The following is a 7,235-nucleotide window of genomic DNA, read 5'->3' as shown; positions in this document are numbered from 1 at the left end:
TAGCTAATGTATGCGGTGATTGCAACAGAAGAGGTGTAGAGAAATTTGAGGGTTTTTAAAAATTAAAGTATGGATATACAATCTTAAGATGGTTTCACATAAACAACACAGTGGTTTCAACATCCACCAAGTCCTCACCCCCTCCATTGTGGTCACTGTCAATGTAGTAAGACATTACAGTCATTACTTGTCATCTCTGTTCTGTACTGCTGTCCCATTACCTACCTATATGTGATTGCAAATTATAGTACCCCTTAATCCCCTTCTTCCCCACCTAACATCCTGACCCCTCCCCTTTGGTAACCACTAGTCCCTTCTCAGAGTGTGAGTCTGCTGATGTTTTTTTCCTTGTTTTTCTTTGTTTTATACTCCACAAATGAGTAAAATCATTTGGTATTTGTCTTTCTCTGCCTGGCTTATTTCATTGAACATATAATACCCTCTAGATCCATCCGTGTTGTTGCAAATAGGATTCTTTTTATGGCTGAATAATATTCCATTGTGTGTACCACATCTTATTTATCCACTCATCTACTGATGGACACTTAGGTTGCTTCCATATCTTGATTATTGTAAATAGTGCTGCAGTAAACATAGGGGTACATATGTCTTTTTGAATCAGGGATGTTGTTTTCTTCAGGTAAATTTCTATTTTTAGTGTTTTGAGGAACCACCATATTGCTTTCCACAATGGTTGAACTAATTTACATTCCCACCAGCAGTGTAGGAGGGTTCCCCTTTCTCCACAACCTTGCCAACATTTGTTGTTTGTCTTTTGGATGGTGGCCATGCTAACTGGTGTGAGGTGATACCTCATTGTGGTTTTAATTTGCATTTTCCTGATGATTGGTGATGTGGGGCATCTTTTCATGTGCCTGTTGGCCATTCGAATTTCTTTGGAGAAGTGTCTGTTCAGATCTGCCCATTTTTTAATCAGGTTATTTGTATTTTGGATGTTAAGGCATGTGAGCTCTTTATATATTTCGGATGTTAACCCCTTATTGGATAGTTTATGAATATATTCCCCTATAATGTGGGATGTTCTTTTGTGCTGCTGTTAGTGTCCTTTACTGTACAGAAGCTTTTTAGTTTGGTGTAGTCCCACTTGTGTTTTTTATTTTGTTTCCCTTGCCTGAGGGGCTATGTTCATGAAAAAGTTGCTCATATTTGTATTTAAGAGATTTTTGCCTATGTTTTCTTCTAAGAGTTTTATGGTTTCATGACTTACATTCAGGTCTTTGATTCATTTCGAGTTTACTTTTGTATATGGAGTTAGACAATAATCCAGTTTAATTCTCTTACAGGTAGAAGTCCAGTTTTCCCAGCACCAGGTGTGTTGAAGAGGCTGTCATTTCCCCATTGTATACTCATGGCTCCTTTATTGCATATTAATTGACCATATGTGTGGGTTTATATCCGGGCTCTATTCTGTTCCATTGACCTGTGGGTCTGTTCTTATGCCAGTACCAAATTGTTTTGATTACTGTGGCTTTGTAGTAGAGCTTGAAGTCAGCAAGTAGTAGAGCTTGAAGTCAATCCCCCAGCTTTGTTGTTCTTTCTCAGGATTGCTTTGGCTATTTGGGGTCTTTTGTGGTTCCATATGAATTTTAGAACTATTTGCTCTACTTCATTGAAGAATACTGTTGGTATTTTGATAGGGGTTGCAGTGAATCTGTAGAATGCTTTAGGCAGGATGGCCATTTTTTGACAATATTAGTTCTTCCTATCCATGAGCACAGGATGTATTTCCATTTATTGGTATCTTCTTTAATTTCTCTCCTGAGTGTCTTGTAGTTTTCAGGGTATAGGTCTTTCACTTTCTTGGTTAGGTTTATTCCTAGGTATTCTTTTTGATGCAGTTGTGAATGGAATTGTTTTCCTGATTTCTCTTTCTGCTAGTTCATCGTTAGTGTACAGGAATGCAACAGATTTCTGCATATTAATTTTGTGTCTGCAACTTTGCTGAATTCAGATATTCTAGTAGTTTTGGAGTGGGTTCTTTAGGGTTTTTTATGTACAATATCATGTCATCTGCAAACAGTGACAATTTAACTTCTTCCTTACCAATCTGGATGCCTTTTATTTCTTTGTGTTGTTTGATTGCCATGGCTAGGACTTCCAGTACTATGTTGAATAAAAGTGGTGAGAGTGGGCATCATTGTCTTCTTGCTGATCCTAGAAGAAAGCTTTTAGCTTTTCACTGTTAAGTATGATCTTGGCTGTGGGTTTGTCATATATGGTAATATGTTGAGGTACTTGCCCTATATATCCATGTTGTTGAGAGTTTTTATCATGAATGGGTGTTGAATTTTATCAAATGCTTTTTCAGCATCTGTTGAGCTGATTATGTGGTTTTTGTCCTTTTTATTAATATGGCATATGGTACTGATTGATTTACGAATGTTGTAACATCCTTGCATCCCTGGATCAAATCCCATTTTGTCATGATGAATGATCTGTTTGATGTATTTTTTAATTCAGTTTGCTAATATATTTTGTTGAGGATTTTTGCACCTATGTTCATCAAGGATATTGGTTTGTAATTTTTTTGTATGGTGTCTTTGGTTTTCGTGTTGGAGTGATGCTGGCCTCATGAAGTTTGAAAGTATTCCCTCCTCTCCTACTTTTTGGGATACTTTAAGAAGGATGGGTGTTAGCTCTTCTTTAAATGTTTGATAAAATTAAGCCGTGAAGCCATCTGGTATGGAATTTTATTCTTGGGTAGTTTTTTGATTACCAATTCAATTGTTCTGTTCAGATTTTCTGTTTCTTCCTGGGTCAGTCTTGGAAGGTTGTATTTTTCTATAAAGTTGTCCATTCTAGGTTGTCCAATTTGTTGGCATATAATTTTTCATAGTATCCTTTAATAATTGTATTTCCATGGTGTCCATTATGATTTTTCCTTTTTTGTTTCTGATTTTGTTTATGTGTGTACACTGTCTTTTTTTCTTGAGAAGTCTGGCTAGGGGTTTATTTTGTTTATTTTCTCAAAGAACCAGCTCCTGGTTTCATTGATTCTTTATATTCTATTCTATTCCAAATTTTATTTATTTATGCTCTGATCTTTATTATGTCCCTCCTTCTATTGACTTGGGCATCATTTGTTCTTTTTCTAGTTTCTTTAATTGTGAGTTAGACTGTTCGTTTGGGTTTGGGTTTGTTCTTGTTTCTTGAGCTAAGCCTTTGTTGCTATGTGCTTTCCTCTTAGAACTGCCTTTGCTGCATCCCACAGGTTTTGGGCTGCTGAATTGTTATCATTTGTCTCCATATATTGCTTGATCTCTGTTTTAACTTGGTCATTGATTCATTATTTAGGAACATGTTGTTAAGCCACCATGTGTTTGTAGGCTTTTTTGTTTTCTTTGTGTCATTTATTTCTAGTTTCCTACCTTTGTGGTCTGAGAAGCTCATTGGTACAATTTCAGTCTTTTTGAATTTATTGAGGCTCTTTTTATGGCCTAGGATGTGATATATTCTGGAAAATGTTCCATGTACATTTGAGAAGAATGTGTATCCTGCTGCTTTTGGTTGTAATGTTCTGTAGATGTCTGTTAGGTTCACCTGTTTTAATGTACTATTTAGTGCCTCTGTTTCCTTACTTATTTCTGTCTGATTGAACTATTGGTGTAAGTAACATGTTAACGTCTCCTAAAATGAATGTATTGCATTCTGTTTCCCCCTTTAATTCTGTTAGCATTTGTTTTACATATTTAGGTGCTCCTATATTGGGTGAATAGGTATAATGGTTATGTCCTTTTGTTGTACTGACCTCTTTGTCATGATGTAATGTCCTTATTTGTCTCTTGTTACTTTGTTTTAAAATATATTTTTTCTGATGTAAGTACTGCTCTTCCTGCTTTTTCCTCCCTATTATTTGCATGAAATATCTTTTTCCATCCCTTCATTTTTAGTCTGTGTATGTCTTTGGTTCTGAAATGACTCCCTTGTAGGCAGCATATAGATGGGTCTTGTTTTTTTATCTATTCATTCTTTTGATTGGTGCATTCAGTCCATTTACATTTAAGGTGATTGTCAATAGATTATCAATAAATATGTACTTATTGCCATTGTAGGCTTTATCTTTGTGGTTACCAAAGATTCAAGGATAGCTTCCTTACTATGTAACAATGTATCTTGAATCTCTTATTACTCTATTTCAAACACAGTCTAAGATACTTTTTTTTCTCCCCTTTCTTCCTACTCCATACTTTATATATTAGGTGTCATATTCTGTGCTCTTTGTGTATCCCTTGACTAACTTTGTGAATAGTTGATTACATTTCATATTTGCTTGGTAATTAATTGGTCTACTACCTTTACTTGGTAATTAATTGGTCTACTACCTTGACTAACTTTGTGAATAGTTGATTTAATTTCATATTTGCTTGGTAATTAATTGGTCTACTACCTTTACTGTGGGTTTATTTTTTTTGGTGACATTTATAAGCATTTCCATCTAGAGCATTCTCTTTAACATATCCTGTAGGGATTGGTTTAGTGGTGGTGAATTCCCTTACCTTTTGTTTATCTGGAAATTGTTTAATCCCTGCTTCAAATTTAAGTGATAATAATGCTGGGTAGAGTATTCTTGGTTGGAGGCCCTTCTGTTTCATTACGTTATATCATGCTACTCCGTTCTGGTCTGTAAGGTTTCTGCTGAAAAGCCTGGTGATAGCCTGATGGGGTTTCCTTTATAGGTGATCTTTTCTCTCTCTGGCTGCTTTCAATACTCTCTCCTTGTCCTTGATCTTTGCTATTTTAATTATTTTATGTCTTGGTGTTGTCTTCCTAAGGTTCCTTTTGTTGGGGGTTCTTTGCGCTTCTGTGACCTGTTTGTCTATTTCTTTCCCCATATTGGGGAAGTTTTAAATAATTATTTCCTCAAAGAGATTTTCTATCCCTTTGTCTCTCCTTTCTTCTTCTGGTACCCCTATAATGCAAATATTGTCCTGTTTGGATTGGTCACACGGCTCTCTGTTTATTCTTTGATTTGTAGAGACCCTTTTTTCTCTGTTTTTTGGCTTCATTGTTTTCTTGCTCCCTAATTTCCATATCCTCTACAACTTTTTCAACCTGTGTAAGCCTGCTATTAATTCCTTCCATTGTATTTTTCATTTCAGGTACTGTATTCTTTGGTTCTAAGTGATTTTTTTGGAGGTCTTCTGTCTTTTTGTTGAGGTCCTCCCTGAGCTCTTGAATATTTTTCTGTAAATCCGTGAGCATGTTTATACTTTTTACTTTGTAGTCTTTATCAAAAAGACTGGTGATTTCAGTTTCACTAAGCTTTCTTTCTGGTGTTTTTCATATAGTTTTGTTAGGAGCAAATTCGTCTGCCTCTTCAGTGTGTGTGTGGGTGTGTGTTTCCTTTGGAATAATAGCTTTGTGTAGGAGGTGCCCTCTAGTGCCCAGAAGCTCAATATCCTGTGTGGGAGCCCCTGCTGTTGGCACGTATTGGGTGTGGTACCTTTCTGTGTGGCTTGTAATGGTCTGATTTCAGGTGGGCTCTGTGGGCTGTCAGCTGATCACACGAGCAGGGAGAATACTTGGGGCTGTGCTGATGGAGCTGCCGTGGGTGGAGCCACCCTCCATCTGGCCTGCTGCAACGGCGGGGGCCGCATGCGAGAGGGACCTGCACTGGTGGGAGGAAAAAGCCCGGTTGGGAGAGTTTTCATGCCTTCCCAGCTGTAATGCCTGCCTCCGCTGCCAGGTCAAGTGGGCTGTGCATGCAGGGAGGAGCCTCAGTGCTGTACCATCTGGGGTTGCCGTGGGCAGAGCCACCCTCCAGCTGGCCTGCTGCAATGGTGGGGGTGGCAGGTGAGCAGGACTGATGCCTGCTGGGAGGAAGGAATGGCAGGTTGTGCAAGATAGCGGGGAGACTTGGGGTTGCATTGCCAGCCAGAGAGATGGAGCATCTGAAGCTCCTAAGAGTTCTCAACCTGCTGGGCGGAGGACAGGCCAGGGAGGTATTGTCCACCTGCCCTTACACAGACAGCTCTGTGTAATCTTTGTCCCTTTAGGTCCCCCCTTGTCTCTTGAAAGTCCTTCAAACTGCCTGCTTTGCTTTTTGTCTCAGCGGGGCCAGTAGAGCGAATCTGTTCTCCACAAGTGCTGGAATCTCAGTAAGTGTTCCGCCCATCTTTGCTTTCCATTCCCTCTAATCTCCAGAATACCATGTAATGTGGGTTCGTGTTCCTGGAGCAGATCTCCAGGGCCAGGTATTCAGTGGTCCTGGGCTCCTACTCTTTCCCCACTCCTCTCCTCTTCCTCCTACCTGTGGGCTGGGGTGCGGGGAGGGTTTGGGTCGTGCCGGTTTGGGGCTTTGCCACTTTACCCTTTCTGTGAGGTCTTCTCTTCCTCCCCAGATGTAGGCAGTCTGTTCTGCAGTCTTCAGGTCATTTTCAGGCCTAGTTGTATTTGCTGTATTTTCATGTTCTATGTGATTTTGGGAGGAGGTTTCTGCCTTGCCTTCTTATCCCACCATCCTTTTCCCAGAATCCTCAATAAATTTCAGTTTTACTGAGGAAATAGGCCCAGAGGTTAGACTACATGCCCAAGTTCTCACTACTAATAACTAGGGAAACCAGGATTTAGACTGTGGACTAACTAACTAAAGGTAGCTAGCTGAGGTTGGGAGTCAATATAATAGGTTTTAGGGTTTATCAAACCTGTCTTGGACCTCTGCTCTGTCTCTCAGTAACTTTGGGCAAAGGAATTACCACCCCCCACATCACTGTTTCATGTTATAATAGACACAACAGAGGGATGTTCAGGAAGGGCCTGGCCTCTAGGAGTTTCCATCTAGTACCAACATCTACACTGCTCTCCAAGGCTTCAGCCCTGTACGGCCTTGGGGTACTACCAACTTTGTGTTCCATGTGAAGTAGCATGCTGTCATTTTTCCCAACAAGCCCTCTTAATTGCCATCTTGTTTTTGTCAAAGATCTATGTCTAGTTGGCTTATTCCCTAAAGTGTTACTAGTCTTTGGCATTAAAGGTGACTTTGTAGTGCTTTCAACAGGCAAAGCCATCTGATGCTAAGCATCTCCCATTTTAAACTGACACTCAAAATGTCTAATTAGGGAGTCTTTAAGTTACACAGCTATTCAGTATAATTCTTGGTTTGTCTTAAAGACCCAAGCTCATGGAAAATTGTTTATGCATGAAACTAGTGAGATAGCTTTATAAGCATGTATATGTATGTGTTTAGGAAAGACAGGACCATAATAGTTATTTTT

Source organism: Manis javanica, chromosome 5, assembly GCF_040802235.1.
Source record: "Manis javanica isolate MJ-LG chromosome 5, MJ_LKY, whole genome shotgun sequence".
In the NCBI taxonomy this organism is placed as follows: Eukaryota; Metazoa; Chordata; class Mammalia; order Pholidota; family Manidae; genus Manis; species Manis javanica.
The sequence above is the reverse complement of the archived record's forward strand: the minus strand, read 5'-3'. Positions refer to the sequence as shown.